The sequence below is a fragment of the Oryctolagus cuniculus genome, chromosome 15 (assembly GCF_964237555.1).
Source record: "Oryctolagus cuniculus chromosome 15, mOryCun1.1, whole genome shotgun sequence".
Taxonomy (NCBI): domain Eukaryota; kingdom Metazoa; phylum Chordata; class Mammalia; order Lagomorpha; family Leporidae; genus Oryctolagus; species Oryctolagus cuniculus.
Genome location: NC_091446.1, coordinates 85,857,041 through 85,864,093, shown reverse-complemented (window position 1 = coordinate 85,864,093; position 7,053 = coordinate 85,857,041).

Here is a 7,053-nt window from a genome sequence, read left to right as displayed (position 1 = left end):
GTTAGTCCCCAAAAGACAGATACCATGTGTTTTCCTCGATCTGAGGTAGCTGATAAGAGTACTTGAAATGTAATGTTTTGAGATTGGATGATTGTTCACAGCTCTTATAGCTTCTGTTGAGGCCCACTGTTTTTGTTTTTGTTTTTGTTTTTGTTTTGGTTGTTGTTTTCTTTTTCTCTTCATACTATGTGTTGGACTCTTTTACTTAGAGTAGGGTTAACTATACGATCATTAAGTATACTGAAAATAGAGCTTTGTAAAAATTGAGAGTGGGAAAGAGAGAGGAGGAGGAAGGGTTGGAGTGTAGGTGGCAGGGAGGGTGGGGGAAAGTGCCACTGTGTTCCAAATCTGTATATATGAAATATACATACTTAAATAAAATTTTTAAAAATGAGCATCTTGCAAGCAGAAGGAAACTCCTCACCCTGTCACCCAGTCTACTGTCATGTTTGAATGTTTAGAGTGATAGTACGTGTTAAAAATACAGTGCTTCTAGCCCTGACTGCTAATGGACAACTTAATACATTATCCCTCATAGTATTTTTTTTGTCTGGTCTACTTAATATGACTGGTTTAATTCTGTAATTATCACACAGTTATTCTTAAGTGTTGAAATTTAACTGAAATGTGATCCCTGTTAAACATAAGAGTGGGAATAAGAGAGGGAAGAGATGTATAATTTGGGGCATGCTCAGGCTGACTTGCCCCAATTGGTAGAGTTGGAAACATACCAGGGGATTCCAATTCAATCCCATCAAGGTGGCATGTGCCAATGCCATCTCACTATTCCAAGTGATCAATTTCAGTTCACAACTGATCATAATGAAAGGACTAAGAGTCAAAGGGAGCACATAAACAAGTCTAGTATCTGCTAACACCAACCGATAGAATAAATAAAGGGGAGAGTGATCCAACATGGGAAGTGAGACACTCAGCAGACTCATAGAATGGCGGATGTCCTAAATAGCACTCTGGCCTCAGAATCAGCCCTAAAGGCACTCGGATCTGGCTGAAAAGCCCATGAGAGTATTTCAGGCATGGAAAGCCAAGACACTCTGGCAAAAAGATCTCTGTGAGTGAGATCCCAGTGGAAAGAACAGGTCTTCAAAGAGGGAGGTGCCTTTCTCTGAAGGGAGGAGAGAACCTCCACTTTGACTATGACCGTGTCTAAACAAGATAAGAGTCGGAGAACTCAAGGAGCTTCCATAGCCTTGGAAACTCATAACTGGTGCATAGGGAGATTACTGATGCCATAAACAGGAGTGTCAATTTGTAAAGTCAACAACAGGAGTCACTGTGCACTTACTCCTCATGTAGGATCTCTGTCCTTAACGTGCTGTACACTGAGGCTTAATGCTATAACGAGTACTCAAACAGTATATTTCACTTTGTGTTTCTATGGGGGTGCAAACGACTGAAATCTTTACTTAATGTACACTAAACTGATCTTCTGTAAAAAAAAAAAAAAAGAAAGAAAGAAATTATCAATTCCCAACTTGACTCTCACTGGGATTAAACATGACAATAGGTCTGATCTGATTTCATCATCATTTAAAAAAAATCATCTATTATTTTTCACTTTATGTTTCTGTGTGGGAGCAAACTGTTGAAATACTTACTTAAGGTATACTAAGCTGATCTTCTGTATATTAAGATAATCGAAAATGAATCTTGATGTGAATGAAAGGGGAGAGGGAGTGGGAAAGGGGAGGGTTGTGGGTGGGAGGGACGGTATGGGGGGGAAGCCATTGTAACCCATGAGTCGTACTTTGGAAATTTATATTCATTAAATAAAAGATAAAAAAATAAAAAAAAATAAAAAAAAAGAAAGACAAAAAAAAAATACAGTGCTTCAATAGCTCATCCAAAAAGATTGCAAAGCAACAAAACGAGGCGATTCTACTTTTTTTTTTAATGCTCTTGACATAAAGTTAACAGAGTTATCAGGTCACCAAATAGTTTCATATAAACATGAGTCATAACCCACTGTTAGCAAGGCTTTGAAATCTGTGATTGCTAAGTCATTCAAAAAGTTGGGGGGATTGCACTATTTGAATTTCTGAGAATAATATGATTTATGTAAAATTTTCTTAAAGTGTGACATAATTTAAATTCATGTAGTCTCTGAGAGAATAGTTCTATGTATTTTCTGTAGGTTCATGTATAATGGATAAAATGCAAGGGAAAAACTAAAATACTTGTACCAGCGATTACATCTGTAGAAGAGGCTAGGTTGGTGGTGGTGGTCCAAAGGGGTTTTTGTCCTTATCTGCAAGACAATGCATTCTACATTTGTGACAGCATAAAGCAATAACTTAAAGAATAGACAACACAGTCCTGACAAAACCACCTGTGGAGCAGCAGGAGAGGGGACAATCTAAAGTGGCTCATTCTCCTTGACATGGTAATATTTTCTAATTTTCACTCCTGCCATCTTTTTAAATTTTTTAATTAATTTTTAACAGATCCAAATGGTTTGCAGATACAAGTCTAAGAACATAATGATATTCCCTTCCTCCCTCCCTCTGATCCTCCTCTCTTCTAACTTTTTTTTTTTTTTTAGTTTCCGAGACAACATTTTAAATTTTCACTGCAGTAAAACAGCCTAGTACATGACTGAAGAAGTTTAACAAGTACAAAACAAAAAGACCTTAGTTTAGTGAGAATATAGATAATGGCTGTAAACAAAAATTGAATGGAAAAGTAACCATTTCACCAATATACTGGGAATTTTTTAGCAATTAGTCATGTGTGATTTCTTTCAATGAATAGAACCAATGACAATGTAACATCTAAGTATTTCCTGTGTGGTTAGAAAATAATAAAGTTCATTTAGACTTTAAGCCATTTCTCCTCAACAGTTTATGCATGCACAGGAATAATTTTATGCAGGTTGTAATATTTTACATTTTTATCAGTTACCACAGATCAGGGGAAAATATGATATTTGTTTTTTGGGGACTGATTTAACTAATGATTTCCAGTTGCATCCATTTTGTTGCAAAAGACAGCATTTTATTCATTTTTATAGCTGAGTAGTATTCCACAGTATGTATGCCACATTTTCTTTATCCACTCATCAGCTGAAGGACATCTGGGTTGATTCCTTATCTAAACTATGGTGAACTAGGCTGCAATAATCATGAGGTTATAGATAACTCTTTCATATGCTAATTTCATTTCATTTGGGTAAATTCCCAGGAGTGGAATGATTCATTCATATGGTAGATTATTTTCAGATTTCTGAAGAATCTCCACAATGTCTTCCATAATGGTTGTACAGGTTACACTCCCACCAACAGTGGAATAGGGTACCTTTTTCCCTACACCCTCACTAGAATTTATTTTTTAGTTTTTGGATGATGGCCATTCTAATTGGGGTGAGGTGAAACCTCATTGTGTTTTTTATTTACATTTCCCTGATCTCTAGTGATCCTGAGCATTTTTTCATGTGTCTGTTGGCCATTTGAATTTCATCCTTTCAAAAATGCCTGTTCACATCCTTAGCCCAGAATAACTGGATTGTTTGTTTTGATTTGTTGAGTTTATTGAGCTCTTTATATATCCTAGATATTAATCTTTTATCATTTGCATAGTTTGAAAATATTTTCTCCATTCCATCGGTTGCCACTTCATGTTGTTGTTTCCTTTCCAGTGCAGAAACTTCTTACTTGATGTAATCTCATTTGTCTATTTTTATTTTATTCCCTGTGCTTCTACTGTCTTTTCCAAGAAGTCTTTGCCTATGCCGATGTCATGCAGGTTTTCCCCTGATGTTTTCCTCTAGTAATTTGATGGTATCCAGTTGTAGATTTAGATCCTTGATCCATTGTGAGTTCATTTTTGTGTAAAGTGTAAGGTATGGGGTCTTGTTTTATGCTTCCACACATGTAGATCCAATTTTCCCTACACCATTTGTTGGAGATACTGTCCTTTCTCCAAGGATTAATTTTAGCTTGTTTGTGAATTATTAGATGGTTGTTGTGCATGGATTAATTTCTGGGATTTCTATTCTGTTCCATTGACCTAACATGCCTATTTTTGTGGCAGTACCAGGTTGTTTTGATTATAACTGCCCTGTAGTATAAGAACCAGAACAACAAAGATCCAGGTTGCCAAGAGATTGACTGAGGGAAAACTTCAGTAAACAATGTGATAAAACTCAAAACAGCACAGAGAATCAGAAAACCAGAACAAAGAGAGGAAAAAAGTACATTGAAACTCCTACCCTGGCTCCTGGTCAGGGAAACTCTACTGTGCTGGGGAAAGCTCAGCAGCCCTCATCATCTCCATAGATTGGCAGCACTAACCACAGAAGTCTATGGACTTCACTGTTCTTACATCTGTTCTAGAAAGCTGTATGCTGTATCTGTTCTAGAATGCTATAAGCACCAGCATCACCCACACTGACCCAGCAGGAACTAGGGAAGGTTCCATCCACATCACATAGTGTCAGGGCTATGACTGTTGGTGTCACAAGGCACAGAGTCCCTCAAACGTGTCTGAAAGGATAAGGGGACAGCCCCCTATGTGTCCCACAGCACCAAGAATGTGGCTATAAGCATCACAAACCCTAGTGTCATTGACACCCAAGTCTGGGACCAGAAGACAGACACCTTTTAAAGACAGCATTGACTTCAAAGTCAACTGCTACCTGCATGAACTTCTGCAGATTAGACAATTGTGGCACTCATAGACACTTTGATTACAGCTGACACTTCTGAGTTCACTAAAACCAAAGTCAAAGCCATGACCCAACTGATACCCAACATTCCATCTAAACAAAAAGTATTTTCCAGTGGAAGCTACTCTGCAAATAAAGTGTGCAGACATCAGTGAAAATATTCAGAATATAGGGTGCTATGGGTACGGCAGGATTTGTCTCTCCAAAACTCATGCAAATGTCTTAATGGTTGATGGATTAGGGGTGAGGACTTGATCTAATTGTGACAACTAGGAAGTAGGTCTGATGGCAGGTGTTTGGGATACTTGGAGGTGGTTCTCAATAAGGTTGATTTTTTTAAAATTCTAGTTTGGCCTAGGTACTCTCTCTTGCTCTTCTTCCTGGTCTCTCCTGCCAGGACAGGTTTCCACCAGATGCTGGATGATGGGACCACCCAATCCTGAACTATAATCTCCAACTGTGAACTGAAATAAACTTCTTTCTCAGAAAAGCTCCTCTCAGTTATTTTACAGTAATAAAAAGTGGATGATCACAAAGGGATATCTGAAGGGAGTAGAGAAGAAAAATGCACTGAGAATCAATTATAGCTAAAAATGTCCCAAGTCTTGAAAGAGATATGGATATCCAGATACAGGAAGCTCAAAGGACCCTAATCAGACTCAGCCTTCTGTTAGGGCCAGTGTTGTGTCATGGCAGATAAAGTCACTGCCTGCAACCCTGGCATCCCATATAGGCACCAGTTTGAGTCCCAGCTGCACCACTTCTGATCCAGCGCCAGTTTTAGTTCCGGCTGCTCCTCTTCCTATCCAGCTCTTTGCTGTGGCCTGGGAAAGCAGCAGAAGGTGGCCCAAGTCCTGTAATCCCTGCACCCACATGGGAGACCAGGAAGAAGCACCTGGTTCCTGGCTTCAGATTGGCACATCTCCAGCCACTGCAGCCATTTGGGGAGTGAACCAATGGACCTAAGACCTTTCTCTCTGTCTCTCCCTCTCACTGTCTGTAACTCTACCTCTCATATAAGTAAATAAAATCTTTTTTAAAAAGTCTTTATATTTCATATATGAGTGGTTGGGGCCAGCATAGTAGGCTAAGCCTCTGCCTGTGGTGGTGGCATCCCATATGGCAGTGGGTTCATATCTCAGCTGCTCCTTTTCTGATCCAGCTCTCTGCTAATGTCCTGGGAAAGCAGTAGAGGACAGCCTATGTACTTGGGCCCCTGCACTCACCTGGGACCCCAGAAGAAGCTCCTGGCTCCTATCTTTGAATAAGCCTAGCTCTGGCTATTGTGACCACTTGGGAAGTAAACCCCTGGATGGAAGACCTTTCACTCTATCTCTGTAACTCTGCCTTTCAAATAAATAAAATCTTAAAAAATGAAAAAAAAAGGTATAAGTGGATTACACACCATTTTTATAGTAGTAGAGCAATCCATCCAACTGCTGTCTGTATGGTTACTCTTACCAGTGAATTTTATACCTTCTGATATTTTCTTCTTACTCACTAGTGTTTGAATAACTCCCTTTATCATTTCGTGTAAGGATGGTCTGTTGGTAATAAATTCAAAACTTGATGGAGGCAGTGGAGCAGAGTCTGGGAATGTCTTTATTCCTCCTTTATTTCAGAAGGATAACTTTGCTGAGTACAGTATTTTTGTCTGGCAATTGCTTTCCTTCAGTACTGTGAAAATCTCATCCCACTCCCTTCTGAATTATAAGGCTTCCACTAGGCAGGCTGCACAGCAGCCTCATAGAATGTCAGATGCCCTAAACAGCACTCTGGCCTCAGAATCAGCCCTTAAGGTATTCGAATCTGGCTAAAAAGCCCATGAAAGCATTTCAGCATGGAAAGCCAAGACACTGTAGCAAACAATGGCCTCCATGAAAGATCTCTGTGAGTGAGATCCCAGTGGAAAGAAGGGACCATCAAAGAAGGAGGTACCTTTTTCTGAAGGGAGGGGATAACTTCCACTTTGATTATGGCCCTGTCTAAATAATGTCAGAGTTTGTGGACTTGAAAGGCTTCCATTACCTTGGCAGTTCATGACAAGAGCCTTGGGTGGCCAGCGCCGCGGCTCACTAGACTAATCCTCCGCCTTGCGGTGCCAGCATACCGGGTTCTGTCCCAGTTGCCCCTCTTCCAGGCCAGCTCTCTGCTGTGGCCATGGAGTACAGTGGAGGATGGGCCAAGTCCTTGGGCCCTGCACCCATGGGAGACCAGGATAAGCACCTGGCTCCTGCCATCGGATCAGCGCGGTGCACCGGCTGCAGTGTGGCGGCCATTGGAGGGTGAACCAACAGCAAAGGAAGACCTTTCTCTCTGTCTCTCTCTCTCACTGTCCACTCTGCCTGTACAAAAAAAAAAAAAAGTGC